Source organism: Dermacentor variabilis, chromosome 4, assembly GCF_050947875.1.
Source record: "Dermacentor variabilis isolate Ectoservices chromosome 4, ASM5094787v1, whole genome shotgun sequence".
In the NCBI taxonomy this organism is placed as follows: domain Eukaryota; kingdom Metazoa; phylum Arthropoda; class Arachnida; order Ixodida; family Ixodidae; genus Dermacentor; species Dermacentor variabilis.
The window spans coordinates 236,598,662-236,617,740 of NC_134571.1; the positions used below are offsets into that span (position 1 = coordinate 236,598,662).

General features: G+C 44.2%; 1 protein-coding gene and 2 pseudogenes across 10 annotated transcripts in view; 2 read left to right on the forward strand and 1 right to left on the reverse strand.

Annotated features, from left to right (window-relative positions):
* Positions 1 to 19,079, reverse strand: part of LOC142580219 (DENN domain-containing protein 2D-like) — a 674,834-nt gene that overhangs the window by 40,708 nt on the left and 615,047 nt on the right. The gene's annotated exons all lie outside the window — the stretch shown is intronic.
* On the forward strand, positions 569 to 4,670 carry LOC142577684 (uncharacterized; annotated as a pseudogene).
* Positions 6,982 to 7,980, forward strand: LOC142577685 (uncharacterized; annotated as a pseudogene).

A 19,079-nucleotide genomic window follows, 5' to 3' on the forward strand; every position in this document is an offset into this window, starting at 1 on the left:
CGCAACGAGCAGACCCGAAGCTGAAAAACCTTGTCGAGTATTTGGAAGGGCACACCGACGTTGTCCCTAGGGCAGTTAGGCGAGAATTGTCTTCATTCTTGCTTCAAAACAACCTACCCGTAGAGAAGAACTTCTCACCAAAGCGCGCCAACTACCTTCTTGTTGTCCCGTCAGGACTGCGTCCAGAAGTATTGCACACCCTACATTACGAACCGACCGCTGGACACCTCGCATTTTTGCGGACACTATCCAGGATACAGGAAAGGTATTATTGGCTGCGCCTGACCGCCGACGTCGCCCGTTATGTCAGAACTTGCCGAGACTGTCAGCGACGCAAGACACCACCGACAAGGCCAGCCGGATAACTACAGCCAATCGAGCCTCCTTGCCGACCAATGCAGCAGATAGGGATGGACTTGTTGGGACCCTTTCCGACGTCAACAACTGGAAATAAGTGGATTGTCGTGGCGACGGACTACCTCACCCGCTTCGCTGAAACGAAAGCACTGCCGAAAGGTAGCGCAGCCGAAGTGGCGAAATTATTTGTTGAGAACATTCTGCTACGGACATGGCGCCCCAGAAGTCCTCATCACCGACAGAGGAACGACTTTTACAGAGGACCTCACCCAAGCCATGTTGCAGTACAGTCAGACAAGGCACAGGAGGACAACTGCCTGCCACCCACAGACGAACGGTCTTACGGAGCGCGTGAACACAACCCTTGCCGACATGCTAGCAATGTACGTCGACGTCGAACACAATACCTGGGATGCCGTCCTGCCGTACGTAACATTCGCTTACAACACGGCGGTGCAAGAAACAACACAGATCACCCCGTTCAAGCTGGTTTACGGCAGGAACCCGACGACGACACTCAACGCCGTGCTGCCGAACGTCACTGACGAAGAGAATCTTGATGTCGCTAGCTATCTCCAGCGCGCCGAAGAAGCCCGACAGCTTGCCCGCCTACGGATCAAGAACCAGCAGCGTACCGATAGCCAACACTACAACCTCCGACGACAGTTCGTCGAGTACCAGCCCTGCGACCGTGTTTGGGTTTGGACCCCCATATGCCGACAAGGACTGAGAGAGAAACTATTGCGACGCTATTTCGGACCCTACAAGGTCATTCGACGTATTGGCGCACTGGACTATGAGATCGTGCCAGACGGCATTTCGCATTCACAGCGGCGCCGCGCACGATCTGAAGTGGTCCTCGTGGTGCGTCTTAAACTATTTTACGGACGCTGACAAACTTCCTTATTTTGTAGGTTTCCTTGCTACGGGTGTTTTCATTTATTACTTTCGTTTGCAGCATCGGGTCGATGCTTTCTAAAAGGGGGGTATTGACACGTGTACTTGTCTTTATCGCGCGACACGTTTCACCGCCTAACAAATGTTATCGCACAGCGCAGGACGCGTCTGCATGTAGCGGAAGTTTCTGGAATGTTATCGATGCTTCCATCTGCTGTCTGTGACCGAACCTTGTGTAATCTGATCGCATGTGTGCGCGACGCGAATAATGTAGAACTTTGTGGAAGGCACGCGGGTCCCAGCGATTACTCTGGCATATTCGACTGATGTATAAAAGCCGACGCGCTTGACCCGCTGATCACATTTCGAAGATCGCCAACTGTGTTCGCCGCTGTCGCCGTTCTTTGAGGGCAGCCTGTTTTTGAGGGCACAAGTTCGCCCAATAAAACGCTAGTTTCTTATTTCTCAGTTTGGCTGCTTTTTTCACAGTCACTACCACGTGATAATATGATAAGTATGGAAAGAAGGTTACGAAGAAGCATTCTAGGGTATATTCTGTCGTACAGATTAGGCGGAAAGGTTGTTGAGCAACGACTACCGGGTTTAATGTATGCGGACGATATTGTACTGTTAGCAGATAGCCAGGAAGATTTGCAAATTCTGGTTGATTACTGTGGAGACGAAGGAGACAGTTTAGGTTTCAGTTTTAGTGCAGCTAAGTCCGGTGGGATGCTTTTCATCGATACAACTGATCAGGAGCTTACAATACAAGGCCATGAAATACCCCGAGTGGTCGTATACAATTATATCGAGGTATGGATAAACGAAGGGCAGATGTACACGGAAAAGCACGAACAGTCTCTCATAGCAAAAGGGCGATGAGATGCCGGCATAATGAAACATAGGGCATTGTGGGGGTAAAACTGGTATGAGGCACTGAGAGGTATTTGGAAGGAAGTAATGGTGCCGGGGATTACTTTCGGGAATGCGGTCCTGTGTTTAAGGGCAGAGGTTCAGTCGAGACTAGAAGTAAATCAGAAAGCTGTGGGAAGATTAACACTAGGTGCCCAAGGGAAAACCACAAACGAAGCAGTACAGGGGGATATGGGCTGGGCATCGTGCGAAGCACGGGAAGCTCAGAGTAAAATCCTATATGAAAAACGCCTGAGGAAATTGGACGATAACAAGTGGGCAGCTAAGGTATTTAAATACCTATACAGAAAAAGCGTTGACTCACAATGGCGGGAAAGAACTAGGAAGCTAACCAGTAAGTATGCCAGACACGAGAACGGAGAAAGACAGAGCATGAAACGACAGGTTAAAAACGCGGAAGGTAAAAATTGGATAAATTCAATGGAAAAGAAGCATAGTGTGGAAGTATATCGATAGTGGAAAGAGCAGATCAGGAAGGAAGCGTTTTATGATAACTCAAGACGCAGTGCCCTACTCTTTGATCCGGATGTCTTAAAACGCGGAGCTATAGAAAGAAATTTAACGAAGAAGACACATGTACTGTGTGTGGTAAATATGTAGAAACAATAGAACACCTCATACTAAAATGTGATGGTATCAATCCCGATGTCGATGCGGCCAGTCACCCTTCCTGAGGCCCTAGGGTTCCGAGATAACAATAGTCATGTAAATAAATATGCGGTGGAAATTAGCAAACGGCGATTGGAGGATTGGTGGCTCAAAAGCAGAGAGGTTACATAAGGTTGAAAGGGTAGGAAGACGTATTTAAAGAAAATTGCGAATTTTAATAACACACAACACAGGTAAACAAAAATAAAAGGCAAAATCAAAAGCTGAGCATGGTGGCAACTGCCATCACCCCGTTTCAAAGGGGACGCTCCTACCTTCCATCCATCCATCCGAAGAGTGTGACATCGTATAGAGGATTGCTCGCGGACGCTCCTGTGCACGAGGCTTCAGCGACGTCGTTCGTAGCTATAGTACTCTTTTATCTTTATTAGCTAGTGTTTCGAAGTGCTTTCTTTTGCATGGAGTAGAAAGCAAATTTTGAATTCTTGGTAAGAGTAGTAAATGTACTGGCTTTGTGTAGGTCTGGCACCTCCCCCGTTAGGCCTAGGTGGTAGCTATTTGATAGGCTTATTTAATTCTTTCAGCTAGCTCTTCGGATTCTTACATGGGGTAGGGAGTGCTAATTTTTAAATTTTTGTTTGGGATAGCGGTCGAGGTCGGCTTTGCTCGAGTGATTTGGCGAACTTGCTCGCTGGGCCTAGGGACGTAGGCCTAGCGATGAAACCGAAGAATGTGAAGGCCGCGGGGGACGAAGAGCAAGTGCAGTGCGACGAGTGCCTGCGATGGTGTTTCCTTGACGAGACTAAATTCCAGAATTTAGCAGACGCGGAGGGGCCTAGCTTCACGTGCAGGCTGTGCGAGGGTGTCAGGGAAACATTCCGAAAATTGGAAGCAAATCGTGCAGCCAAGTTCGAAGAGCTTAAAGCAGGCCTGAGGGAGGAGCGGGAGAAGGGGGTAGCACTGCAGGCGAAAGTCGACCATTTGGTCAAGGTGGAAGTGGTCCAGGCCGCGCAATTAGTCAGGACAGTGGCTGAGCTTGAGGAAGAGAGGGAAAGGAGCGCTGAACTGAAAAGGCGGCTCGTTGTGCTTGAGACGCGGGCAGCGGCGAATGTCGGGTCAGGACATGAAAGCGGTGGCAGAAACTCAGAAATTAGGGCAGACCCTACAGGCGAAGTGGGAGGCAGGAAGCCAGAGCAAGCGGTCATCAGCTCGCCGCCGGTGAATCGGCGTAGTTATGGTGAAGCAGCGCAACATGCCCCGAGTGAGGCGACGCTGCAGCCACAGGGGCGCCAGCAGGCGCGAAGGAAGGGGCCGCAGACGCAGGATGGAGGCGAACGGTTCGCACACAGAAGGGTCCTGCTGATAGGGGACTCAACGTGGGGAGAGGGCGTGATAGCAAGAATGAAGGCGCACGGGCGAGTACAGGTAGAGGCGCAAGCAGACAAGGGCATGGCGGAAGCAGTGACTAAGGCGCGGGAAGTGGTAGGGGACAGCTTGGTCATTATGCATGCTGGGCTCAATGGTCGTGCTTAAGGGGAGAAGCCAGGACCTTGAGAGGCACATTGAGACTGGGCTTAGAGAGGCCCCCAGGAGGGTGCATGTGACCATATGCACTATACCAGAGGTGCAGGGCCAGATTTACCAGATAGAAAGGAGGGTGGTTGAGGCCAATCGGGTCACTAGAAGTCTGAGCCGACGACTCGGGTATAGCGGGATGGAGGTCAACTGGGACGTGTACGGAGCCGGCTCCCGGCCTTTTCTGCAGGATGGCAAGTCACTACAGTGGTGCCACCGGCAAAAGGATAGGGGGCAGGATGGGCCGCCAGGCAGCAGCTTATTTAGGAGGACCCTAAGCTCTGAAGGAACCAGTGTAGGCGTGGACGATTCGAGGCAGGAGCCACAAACAAGCAAACATCGGTACTGTAGGAGAGGCGACAGGAATAAGCACTAGAGCCAAATTAAGTCAGACATAGGGTTCACTAATATGCAAGGTGGCAGAAATAGGCTAAAATAGGAGGAAATCGAAGAGCAACTAAGGCAGGAGAACTTAATGGTTCATGGGTTTGTAGAGACACATCTTAGGGACATGGAACAATCGCCGTGTAACCCTGAATATGCATGGGACTACTGCAACAGAGTGGAGGGTAGCAGAACCGCGGGGGAATTGGAGCATTCATTCACAAAAATACAAATTGGCAAAGGGTCAAACAGCAATGAAAGGAGCATTTATGGCTGAAAGGAAAAGTAGCAGGGGCAAAAACACTTCTAGGCATTGTATACCTTTGGACAGGATCAACTACTAAAGAGGAAAACAAAAAATGTTGGACTGTATAGCAGCAGACATGAATGAGCTAGGAAAAGGATGTGAGATAATTGTATTAGGAGACATGAATGCGCATGTTGAAGATATGGATGGGTACACAGACTCCACAGGTCACATGCTGCTGGATATGTGTGAGAGGCTTAACTTAGTTGTCTGTAACTCTACTGAGAAGTGTGACGGGATCATAACATGATAGGTAGGGGGTCGACACTCGGCAATAGATTATGTGTTAATGTCACATAGGATGTACGATAGATTAGGAGCCATGATTATAGATGAACAGGGCTCCAGAAGTGTAGGTAGCGACCACAAACTTATAAAGTTGTGTTTTAAGAGGGAAACTAAAGCACAAACGACGCGTGAGGAAATGCCAGATGGGATTGTTTACTCAGAAGACCAAGTGGAAATAGCGACCAAGCAAATTGAAGAGGAAATATCAGAGGGTACTGAAACTGATTGGACTTACCCAAAGTTAATGAGACTACTTGAGCGTGAGGTAGGTAAGGCGCGAGTCAGGAAAACAAGGCAAGGGATACGAAAACTCAAGAGCTGGTGGGATGAAGAGATTAAGGAGGCCATAAAGAAACGTCAGGAAGCCTCCAGGGAACACAGGTATTCCAACAGTAAGGGAGAACCTGAAGCAGAAGTAGAGAGGAAGTGGGTAAACTACATAAAATGCAAAAGGGAAGCATCCTATTTGATCAACGAGAAAAATCAAGACAAAAGGGTCTTAATGGCTGTCAGAAACAAGCAATAAAAAGATAAACAGGCAGCTAGGAAATTCTGGCAACATCTGAACTCCTCGGGTAATAGGACAAGCGTAGAGCAGAGATATATAGTAACAGCTCAAGGTACTCGGTTAGAAGGAGCGGAGGCAATGGAGGATATAGGAACCATGATGAGGGAAAAATTTACAGAACAGAGAAATGGTACATGCAGTATGTCGGAGAGGGATAGCCCGGTTAATCCACTGCTTTCGCTTGGACAAAGAGAGTGGGAAAGGGCCGAGAAGAGGGTCCCAAGTAGCACATCCACAGGCCCAGATGGTATTCCAATTATGTTAATAAAGAAATTTGGCCCAAAATCTAAGAAAGCATAAAGGGAGCTGGTGAGCAAAATGTCAATGGATGGTAACATACCTGACGAATGGAGGCTAAGTAGGATGATAATTATATATAAGGGAAAGGGGGACAAAGTTGACATAAATAACTAGCGGCCTATAACAGTAACGTCAGTGGTTTAGAGGGTGGTCATGTAGATTATAAAGGATAGACTGCAGGCATGGGTAGAGAACAAGGGGGTGCTTGGAGAGCTAGAAAATGGGTTCCGGAAGCATAGGAGGCTAGAAGACAATCTGTTCTCACTAACACAGTGCATTGAAATAGCTGAAAAGGAACACAGACCCCTATGGCTGGCTTTTTTGGATATCAAGGGAGCCTATGACAGTGTACTTCAAGAGGGCTTGTGGGGCATTCTGGAAACTTTAGGAGTGCAAGATGGAGTAACCAATTTCTTAAAAGATATCTATAAATGTAACCGGATGATCATACAATGGGAAAAGCAGGTTTCGGGGCCTGTAATGATTCGGCGGGGGCTTAGGCAGGTGTGTCCATTGTCACCTCTGATGTTTGTGCTGTACCTGCAAGGTTTAGAGGCCAAAATACGGCAAAGCGGACTCGGCTTCAACCTATCATCTTTCAAACAAGGAAAATTGATTGAACAGTCATTACCAGGACTGATGTGTGCGGATAATATTGTATTAATCGCTGACAATACAGAAGATCTGCAGGGATTGATGGAGATATGTGGTACAGAAGGAGACCAGATTAGGCTTGAAGTTTAGCAAAGAAAAATCAGCAGTCATGATTTTTAATGATAACATTTACGGCGAGCATACGATACAGGAGGCCACGCTTCAGATATTCGATAAATACAAGTATCTTGGGGTGTGGATAAATAATGGCATTGAGTATCTGACAGAGTACGAAAAATATGTAACGACTAAAGGTAACAGAAGTGCAGTAATTATGAAGAGTAGGGCACTGTGGAACTACAATAGGTAAGAGGTAGTACGAGGGATAAGGAAGGGGGTAATGGTTCCAGGCCTGACTTTTGCCAACGCGGTTCTATGTATGAGAGCAGAGACCCGGCAACAGTTGGAAAGTAGGCAACGTAGTGTGGGTAGGCTTGCTCTGGGAGCACGTGGTAAGACACCAAATCTTGGGGAGCACGGGGAGCGGAGATGGTCTCCTTTCAAGGGCAAAGAGGCTAGTAGCAAGGTAGCATTTGAGGAGCGATTGAGAAAAATGGGGGAAATGTGGTGGGCTAGGAAGGTTATCAGTTACTTATACACGAGGAATGTTGACACAATGTGGAGGAAGCGAACTAGAAAATTGTCAAGCAAATATTGGGCAGCAGTGGGGGGACAGGTAAGGAATCCTCCGTCAACGGTTAAGGAGACAGAGGGGTATGTGGAAAACAGAGATGCAAACCAAATCAGCATTAGAGACATACAGGACATTTAAGCAAGAAATAGCCAAAGAAAATATTTACGAAAACTCTAAGGGAAGCTCAATGTTGTTTGAGGCCAGGACAGGTGTACTGCGGACTATCGGCCCTAAAACGTACCGAGCCAGATACCAGGAGATGGACTTGTTGTGCGGGACGTGTGGAGAGGAAGAGGAAACGGCTGAAACCACTAGAGGGTGTTGGCTGAATACCTGATACTTGCTTGTGAACAACTCCACCCTGCAGTTGAATGTAACGGGGAACTATTCAAAGCATTTGGTTTTAAAGGCACTGAAAGCAAAATAGACTTTGAAGAGGTAGAAATAACTAAACGGAGGCTATCTGATTGGTGAATAATGCCAACGTAAAAGCAACGGAGTAAATACATAGGTATGCATTCATTTAGTACCATTCAAGGCTAGATGGCGCGCGCCGCCGCCACCCGATGCAAAGGGTTGAGCATCAATCATCCATCCATCCGAAGGTGGCTGAGCTTTCGTGGCGGATGGTTGTGGTTTTTAGGGCTCCGTGGCGGCGACGAAATCATAAGTATTTGTGCATGCTTTGAGCTTGCTTCTGCTTTTGCTTTCCGGTTTTGTTTAGCCTTTAAATAATAATTGGGTAGTTTTCTTTCTTTCTTCTTTTTCTCTTTTTTCAGTCCCTCTTTTTTACGTGCGCGCGGGTGTGTTTCGTGTACATTTGGTTTTGCAGGATAGTCGGAGCGCCCTTTCGCACCCCGTGCTGCCACACAGGCAACCGGGTGGGACGTTAAGTGTTTATAGCCTTTAAATAGTAGTTTGGAAGTGGCAAGACTAATAGCTATTAGTGGTTATACTTGTGTGTGTTGGTAGGAAACTGAGGGCGTGGCCGCGTCGTTGAACAGGTGCGAAAACGTGTCATACCTTAAGCGACATTTGAGGATTTAGATCCTGTGCGTATCGGTTTTTGCTAGAAGGCATATGCTCTGCATTATTATAGTAATATAGTATTATAGCATTTGCAGTAGAAAACGCCGGACAATACATGGGAAGTTGTAGCAGCAGCAGTTGCATTTTCAAGCACGCATTTAAGCAAACTTCCTTGGTTTCACAGGCTAGCTTCATCGGGTGTCCCTTGGATAGCTCCGGTGACTACCTGGCTCGTCATCCTTGCATCGTACACGTGCCTGCGCGGCACTGACTACCTTGATCTCGGTGCGCACTCCGCTGAAACCACCCCCAAGCTGCACTCTACGCAGTCCGGATTCCTGCCATAAAGCCGTCCCGACGAGAGCATCACTGTTGTAGCAGCAGCGGTTGCATTCTCAAGCACGCATCTAAGCAAACTTCTTGGTTTCACAGGCTAGCTTCCTCGGCTTTCCCTTGGATAGCTGCGGTGACTACCTGGCTGGTCATCCTTGCATCGTACACGTGCCTGTGCGGCACTGACTGCCCTGCTCAGACACGCTTATGGACCACATCGTACCCAATCTTCCAAAAGTTCGTCCCGGACCAGGACGAATTTTTCTTCAACTATGAGGCTTTTCTTTCGAGGAACCAGTATGGGTTTCCGTTGTAGCAATTGCTACGAACGGGTGGATTTCTGACCTTCCCTTTATTCACTATTTCTCTCCACCTTGCGGGTTTCCGCAGAACTACTACGTCAAACTCCTGCCTTTGCTTCGTGTTGTTGACAAATTCGACTTCGCCCTGCCATCTGCTGGCCGCCTGGTTAGCTCGCATGGGAGAGCGGCTGCCCCGGAAAGGCGGTGGTGCCGGGTTCGAGTCCCGGACCAGGACAAATTTTTCTTCAACTATGAGGCTTCTCTTTCGAGGAACCCGTATGGGTTTCCTTTGTAGCAATTGCTACGAAAGGGTGGATGTCTGATTTTCCCTTTATTCATTACTTCTCTCCACCTTGCGGGTTTCCGCAGAACTACTACGTCAAACTCTTGACTACCCTGCTAATCTCGGTGCGCACTCCACTGAAACCACCCCCAAGCTGCACTCTACGCAGTCCGGATTCCTGCCATAAAAGCCGTCCCGACGAGAGCATCACTGTTGTAGCAGCAGCAGTTGCATTCTCAAGCACGTATCTAAGCAAACTTCCTTGGTTTCACAGGTCGGTTGCTTTTATTACTCTCGATATTTTTTTAGAATTTCTCAAGTCCTGCAACTGCTGCTGCTACTGTTGTTGCTGCTATCATTTTTCTCTGCTTCTGTGCTCACATTGTGTTCACTATTTACCCATCCTCGTAATGCCGACAAATGCTGAACTTTGTCAGCAAATGGACAAGCTAGAAGCTATATTCAAGCATCGGTTGAATGAATTAGTCGACCGGTTCGTTATTAGCATACAAACTAAGCTTCAGGACACAAGATTAGACGTCGGTGCAATGAAAACTGAAGTTGGTCGCATGGATGACAGCCTAAAGCTTCTAAACGAAATAGTCGAGACAACCGATCTCAACAGCTTGAGTTATCTGCGGCAAACCGCGTTCTGAAAGCAGAAAACGACGCCCTTCAAAGGAAAGTCGCAGACCTTGAGCAATACTCAAGATTAAATAGCTTAGAAATAAAGGGGGTACCCTGTACCCAGGGGGAGGATTGTACTGCAATCCTGACTGCCATCGCCGACAAAATCAACTGCACAGTCTCAGCCCCAGATGTCGACATAGTTCATCGAGTACCAGCAAAGTCTGGCCAAAAGAATATAATCGTGCGGTGTTGCTCTCGATAAAAAAAAAAAACTGAATTCATGAAGAAGGCGCGAAAGGCCCGACTGAATAACCGAAGTATAGGGTTTTCAGGAGAGCACTCGCAGGCGATATTCATCAATGAGCATCTATCGCTAGACAACAAGCGTTTATTTTCCAGGACGCTTGCCTTAAAGAAGGAAAAAGGTTGGCACTTCATCTGGACGGAAAACTGTCAGATCAAAGTGCGGAAATCTCCCGATAGTCGGGTATTTCACATCGCTTCTGATTCTGATCTATCTATCATTACCTAACTTTGCATAAGGCTTCCAACTTTCAAGTTTTAAATTCTGTCCAATGGCTACGTACTTTTTACCTGAAGAACTTGAGGCTTATTTTTCATCGCACTGCCGTTCACTAATCCATTTCAATGCGCGAAGTCTGCAAAAAAAAAAACATGGATGGCATCGCAAATTTTTTGTCATCTACTCGTCATAATTTCTCTGTTATTTGCGTTAGTGAAACCTGGCTCTCCGCATCCCACAATAACTTGTATTGCTTTCCTTCGTACTCAGCCGAATACAACTACCGTGATAACAGTAATCATGGTGGTGCTGCTATTTTTGTGTCCTCAGAGTTGCGTTTTCACAGGCGATCTGACTTGACACTTAACGTGGTGAACTGTGAATCTGTCTGGGTCGAATTTCATGATACATTCTTTTCACAAGATAAGAAAAACCTAATAGTTGGCTGCATCTATCGTTCACCCTCATCATCTGGAAGCGCGTTTTGCTTAGCCCTAGGTAATTTGCTACATAATTTAACATTCGAACAGAAAAATGTCATTATCATGGGCGATATTAATATTAACCTTTTAGATACATCCAACACACTACTTAATGATTACGTTAGCTGCCTCAATGGTTCGGATATGAAAACCTAATTACTCTTCCAACTCGTTGTCTCACGGATAAACAGGGCATTCTTATCGACCACATAGTATCCAATCTTCTTACTAACCCTGACTGCGGTGTTGTCGAAGCTTCAATAACCGATCATTACCCAACATTCGTGCGCTTAACTTCTACTCCTCGCATTACCGATGCAAGCTTCACCAGAAAGAATTTTAATTCGTCAATTTTTATTGAATTAATTTCCGCTTCAGAGTGGTCCCCAGTAATGGTATGTGATAACCCTGAAACTGCCTATAATAATAATACATTCTCACAAATAATTTCTAAAGCCATTTCAGATTCCACGGTACTAATGAAATGTAAAAAAAAAACGTTTTCAGCTACTCGTAACCATGGTTATCCACCAGTTTGTTAAATTGCTTAAGGAAAAAAGATAACCTTTACAGAAAAACAAAAAACAGCCATTTAACACAGCACTTCACGAAAGGTATAATAAATATTCTAACTTACTAGGAAAACTACTCAAACAGGCTAAACGACATATTATGAAAATGAAATTAAGTCTGCAGTTAATGATGTCAGAAAGCAATGGAAAGTATTAAACTCTTTTTTAGGTCGGTCGAATCATAATTGCGAAATAACTATGATACAATCGGGGGATCTTCTCCTTGATAATCCCTTGGACATTGCAAACTCATTCACTAATTTCTTCTGTGCAGATAATGAAGAGTGCGAAGATTCATTGACCGAGACTTACCCCCGTATGCCCCATAGCTTTTTCCTTCATCCCGCAACACCTGAAGACATAGTCACAGTCATTTCCAGTCTAAAAAATACAGGACCTGGTGTCGATAACTTCAGCCCATCTCTCATAACAATGATAGCGTACCTAATACCTGAAATATTCTGTCACATAGTGAACCTTATCTTTAAAACAGGAATCTATCCAAGTTCTTTGAACAAAGCCAAAATAATCCCTGTTTTCAAGAAGGGAGATAAGCGTCTAACATCTAACTACCGTCCTATAGCTATACTTTCATTCTACCGTAAAATTATCGAAAAACTAATCGTAACACGCTTATCAAGGTATTTATCAAAATTTTGCATCCTATCACCAAATCAATTTGGGTTTTGGGAAGGTTACTCAACTGATTTGGCATTAATATTTCTAACAGACAAGATTCGGCAGGCAACTAACACTGGAAGTTTCGCTGGCGCATTATTTATTGACCTTTCTAAAGCATTCAATTCACTTGTTCATAACATCCGTTTTGCTAAATCAGACACTATTGGTATAACTGGCCTGGCACTGCAATTACTACGTAACTATTTGAAAGATATAGAATACACTGTATCAATCTCGAGCACTCACTCGCACCCTAAAACAACTAACATTGGTGTACCAGAAGGATCTATATTAGGGCCTCTCTTGTTTTTAAAATACATTAATGACCTCGCAAAGTACTTAAAGTCCTCTGACTGTATCCTTTACGCTGACGATACTACCATCTTATCCTCCGACAAAAGTCTCGATTCATTGATGTGTAAGCTTAATCACGACGCGGCAAATAATGTAACCAGGTGCCAAATAAACAGACTACACATTAATACTGCCACATCTAACTTCGTCATCTTCTCAGCCAAACAAAAACACATCTCAGTGTATCCATCGCTAACCTTTGCTTCCAGTGTACTTTATCCTACTGATAGTGTACTGTTCCTTGGCGTCGTATTAGATAAACACCTAAAATTTGACGAGCATGTTTTATCCTTAACAAAGAAGGCAGAATATCGAATTAGAATAATAATTAAAGTTCGCAATTTCTTTAATATGAAGACACTCATCTCTTTTTACTACGCTTTTATTCGCACGCATATTAATTATTGCATATCATCATGGGGAAACACGTATCCCACACACTTATCTCCACTACAGCATACCCGAAATCAAGCAATTTGCATCATTACACGTAGCAGCTACACATCGGAAGCATCTCCATTGCTCAGATCTAACGGCATTTTATTGTTACAGAAACTAAATAAATACTCAATCGGAATACTTGTTTATAGATCTGTTAACGGAAAGCTCCCATTCCCTATAATTACTACCAGCCAGTATCCATATTCCACGTTTACCCGTTTCGCTTCTACCAACATCTATTTACTACCAAAACCTAGAACTAATTATGGTAAATTTACTACTAATTTTTCAGTCACACTACTTTGGAACTCATTACCATGTCTTATGAAGATATTCGCTCATTTTTACACATTCAAATCAAACTTTCGTAACTTTTTGCACTCATTATAACAATTTGATCGTTATCATTATATTAAGTGCTTTGTGCCGTTAAATATTCTACAGCGTAAGCTAGTGACTAACTTAATATGGAGTCTTTTGTGTTTGCATATAGCTGCTTTGTATTTATATATCCTACTCATTTGTAATGGGAGGTCCCCAGTACAGTCTGTTGACTATGGGACCTCCCTCTGTATGTATGTATAATCCGCATTTGTAACGTTTTATTATGCAAATAAAGAACTCTCTCAAAGAAAGCCGCTAAAGCGTGAAGTGTGCATGCGGTCCCTAAAAGCAGATGAGGGGACAGAGGAGAATGGAACCGAGTCAATTGCCACACACAGTGATGTCGATGCTAGGCTGGAGAAAATGAAGGCTTTCCAGGAAAAGCTTGTCAAACGGTTGAAGAGCTCAAAAATACTCTAAATAGGAGAGTGATGCACGAAAGGCAGTGGAAAAAAGCCGAGGAAAAGCTGCACAGGGCCGCCATTGTGAACGAGAATTGTCGTGACAATGGAACACAGTCACCCAAAATAACAGGAGAGGGAGTGCCAGCAAAGTGTGTGGAATGTGGGCAGCAGGGTGACGGGTTAGCTGGAAAGAGCGGCAAGTCCGAATCACGCGGAAAAGGAGAAAGGGAAGGAGAAAGGTAAGAGAGTGAAATGACGATTATCGCCGGCGATTCAAACCTAGGTAGGTGCTCAGAAACAATTGTGGAAAGGGTGAAAGACAATAAAAGAGTGGCAGTAGGGACATTTCTGAGGCGGACGCTAAGTTATGTCATGGAGCAAGAAAAAGCAAAGCTCGCGGAAAATGCCCATGTGTGCAACCTTGTCATAGTAGCAGGTGGGCTAAATGACATCTTAAATAGGAAAGGCACAGGACTAGCCCAGCACATGGCGAAGTGGGTGGACGACTTGCACGAGCTGTCCCCTCAGGTGCAGATCGTAGAGTGCACAGTGCCAGAGGTGCCTGTAAGTGACAGTCAAATACAAAGAGCCGTAGTGGCTGCTAATGAGGCGATATGGAAAATGAGCCGACAGAAAGGCTTCGAGGTTGTCGAAGTAAGGTGGTGGAAGTAAGGTGTGGTGGTTTTCAATGAGACGGGATCAACTTCAATTACAGGCTTGCACGAGTAGGCCAGAGTAGGTAGCAACGAAAAAGGTCCCCTAAGGAAACCTCAGAATATGATCACCGTCAATAGCAGAAAAAGGAGGAAAGCAAGAAAGAGAGCTCGCCATGCAATAGGCTACATAAAGATACAGGGCGGCAGAAGAAATGAAAAGTGGGCCGAGATTACAGTTAAATACAGTAAATGCAGTAGAATGAATTTAATTTATAAAGCTAAGGGGGAGAAAGATAGAATTCACTCGTGTAGACCACTGACCATTACATCGGTAATATACAGGCAAGCAATGCAGCGAATCCAATTAAAGCTGCAAACATGGGCAGAGAATAATGGAATTTTCGGAGAACTTCAGAATGACTTCAGAATAGGTAGGCGTTTGGATGGTAACTTATTTGTTCTTACCCAGTGTATTGAAATATCAAAAGTAGAAAGCAGACCGTTATATGTGGCCTTTTTAGACATTACAGGAGCCTATGACAATGTAGACCACAACATTTTGTGGGATATTCTGGAAGGGGAAGGCTTAGGTTACGATTGTCTACAGGTTTTGAGGGACTTACCTAGAAAACATCGTTTGCGTTTTATGGGAAGGGATGAGGAGTGAGGAGAAAGTTGATATCAAGAAGGAACTGAGGCAGGGGTGCCCTATATCCCCATTTCTGTTTCTGATGTACATGGTGAAGTTGGAGAGCGGGCTAGAAGGAAGCAATATCGTGTTTAATCTCTCATAAAAACAGGCGGGTACAGTAATAGAGCAGCAGCTTCCAGGTTTGTTTTATGCGGACGACATTGTGTTGCTAGCTAACAAGCAAAGTGATTTGCAACGTCTGGTTAATATCTGAGGACAGGAAGGCAACAATTTAGGTTTTAAATTTAGTGTTAGAAAATCAGGTGTCTTGTTATTCAATGAAAACAGTGAACAGACAGTGGCAATACAGGGCCAGGAAATACTTCGGGTAAGAGAATATAAATATCTTTTTATATGGATAAACGAAGGCAATAGATATATGGAAACAGTAAAAAATACCAACAGTGAAGGGGAAGAGAAGTGCAGCCATAATGGAAGCACAGAGTGCTATGGGGATACAATAGATACGAGGTGCTCCGGGGTATGTGGAAAAGTGTGTGGGATGTCATGTCAGCCGAAGGACGAATCCCAACATAAAAACGTAACGCTTCTTTATTCGACTAACGATGGCAGCGGACGGGCATACCAACGCTACGTTCGTCACAGTAGCGGAAGGTAGAAGGCCGTCTTTCTCAGCCAGGCAGCCTGTTTTTTATAGCCACTGTCGGTGACGCATACCTCGGGTGACGTGGCGGTGGCGCTATCTTTTATCGACCATGCAGTGCAGCGTGAAACTGTGTTATGCCGGGCCAGATGATAAGAAGACGGAGGGTGCGCAGAAGTATGCGCGGAGTGTGTCGCCACAGGTGTAATGGTTCCAGGACTTAGTGTTGGAAATGCGGTTTGCTTTAAATCGGGAATACCATTAGGACTCGATGGGAAACAAATGTCAGTGGGACGCCTCGCATTGGGCGCTCACGGGAAGACTACAAATGAAGCTGTGCAGTGCAACATGGGCTGGACTAGTTTTGAAGCGAGGGAAGCTCGCAGTAAAATTAATTATGAAGAACGACTGAGGAATATGGAAGAAAGCAAATGGGGTGGGAGAGTGTCGAAGTATGTACAGGAAATACATTGATTTACAGTGGAGGAAAAGAACTAGGAAGCTTATCAGCAAGTATGCGGCCTGTAGTGGGGGCAACACAGCAACAAAGAACGTCAAGCGGAAAATCAGAGAGGCTGAAATAATGTCATGGGTGGCGGCAATGGAAAAGGAACCTGCCATGAGTATTTACTTAAGAGGAAAAAACGAAATCAGGAAAGAAACAATTTATGATAACTCAAATGGAAGCTCGTTACTTTTCGAAGCGAGATCGAGATGCCTTAGAATATGCACCTATAAAACGGCATATAAGAAGGAATAAGGATGTGCTTGCTGTGGTAAAGCTAGGGAAACGACGGAGCATGTTTTATTAGAATGTGAGGACGTCTGCCCAGAGGTGGATTTATGAATGAATGAATGAATGAATGAAGGAATGAATGAATGAATGAATGTTTATTTCATCTTGAATACACTTTCAAGAAAGGTGCAGGGGCAAAAGGCGCACAGCGCCTGACAGGGGCCCCTGTACCCCCAGTATACGCTTTTATTATACATTATTTAGTGGTAGTTCATTGGCAGTGAGCGGACACACATAACGTTACATATTTTAACACATTGTACACGAGTTTACACAAACTGAGAACAGAATTGACAAAATTATTGGGTTACAGTTTGTTTACTAATATAGACGGTGAAATAAGAAAAAATGTTCCCCTTTTCCCCCCTCTTCCCCTTTCCTCTCCCGGTTCACAGGCAATAACGTACAGGTTATACAGGTAAATTACCATAGTACACTAAAGTGCAGCATATGACCATGAACATGTACGTGTCCACGTAAAACAGAAAAACAGGAAAAAAGCGGGTTATAATATATTTATGTTGCAAAAATCACGCTCTCAAACACTGTGTTAGTAACAATTCCTTCACATGGTTTTTGAAGGCGTTTCTAGTCATACTGAAATCAATGTTATCTTCTAGCTTATTTAGGATTGTTAGTACTTGGTACCTGGCTGTTTGTTTACCATACTTGGTCCTTGTGTTTAGGGTCCGTTTTCTTTTTAGTCTCATATCGTAAGGAGCTTCATTAATGTTTTCGTGTATATATAGTGCATTTTATATATATACTGTAGTAGTTTAAAATCGTAAACGTCGTTAGCTTTAAGCATACGGTATTTAAAAAATAGTGGTTATGTGCTTAGTTCATGACATGGTCCCTGATAGTTTTCATAAATGCGCAATATTTTCTTTTGTAGAATAATGAGCCTGTTGTAGTTAGCTTTTGTTGTGGTGCCCCATACCAATATGCCGTAGGATAATCTGGAGTAGAATAGTGAAGTATATAAGTTTTGTTTCAGCCAAATAGGTATTAAGTGTGCAATTTTATACAAGCATCCAACAGATCGGGAGAGTTCGGTAGCTAAATAATTATTGTGTACATATCATGAAAGGTGCTCTTAGAACCAAACACCAAGAAACTTTTGCTCCTTAACCCTGGTTATCTGTTGCCCTTCAAAAGTTAAAACTATTTCTCTACTTCGTGGTTTCTTAAGTGCACGAAATATTATGTACTTTGTTTTCGCTGTGTTAAGCTGCAGCCTATTTTTCGGGAGCCAGGCCGCGAGGGATGCAAGGTAAGTGTTGGCCCTTCTTTCTAAATCTGTTAAATCTGTGGAATTAAAAAAGGTATTAGTATCATCGGCATACATAATAAGTTCAGGAGAGTTGGGTATAGTTACAATGTCATTAATGTAAACAAGAAATAAAAACGGTCCTAATAATGACCCCTGTGGAACTCCTTGTGTTAACTTTAGCTGTGATGATGTGGTGTCTTTTATTTGCGCGATTTGATAGCGGTCACTTAAGTAGTTTTTAACGAGCTCTAGTACAACTCCCCGCACACCATATCTAGACAGTTTGTGCAGTAGGATATCGTATTTTATTGAGTCAAATGCTTTTTTTAAGTCGAGAAATAAACCAGGTGTTAATTTTTTACTGTCAATGTTTGTAAGTATGCTATCTTTAATATAGCACAACGCTTCTTCAGTTGATCTATTTTTTTGAAATCCATATTGGCTACTAGACAAGATTTTATGTTTGTCAAAAAAAGAAATTAGCCTTTGGTTAATCACACTTTCAAAGATTTCGGACAAAATGGGGAGCACCGATATCGGTCGGTAATTTGATAAATTATTTCTATCACCTCCTTTAAATATAGCTCTTACTCGTGCTATCTTAAGTTTATGTGGGAAAACACCGGTCGTTAGCATGAGATTAATAATGTGAACAATTGTCCCCGAAACAAAGTGAGATATTTGTTTTAATTCTTCGGAGCCAATTTCGTCAATTCCAGGGGCGACGTTACTTTTCAGCAGCCTTATGGACGCTTCCACTTCAGTAGGAGATGTTGGTTGCATGAATATTGTTTGTTCTAACATGGGTATAGCTGTAATATTAGTCTCACAATCAGTGGCATTAGGCTCTTCATAACATCCTGCATTTATGAAATGGGCATTCATTGAGTTAGCCAGATCCTCACCACAAGCAGTTCTACCATTTATAGTCATTTCCTTTATATCACCAAACTGTTTTTTTTTCTATTTCTTAATGCATTTCCCATTTCCCACACCTTCTTAGGGTTGTCATAAATCCTCTCAAATTTTGGCGTGTAGTAATTATTTATAGCTTTTCTTAAATAATTGTTCAGAGAATTTCGGATTTTTTTTTTTTTGCATCTACGAAACACTTCAGGATCCCGGCAGCCACGGA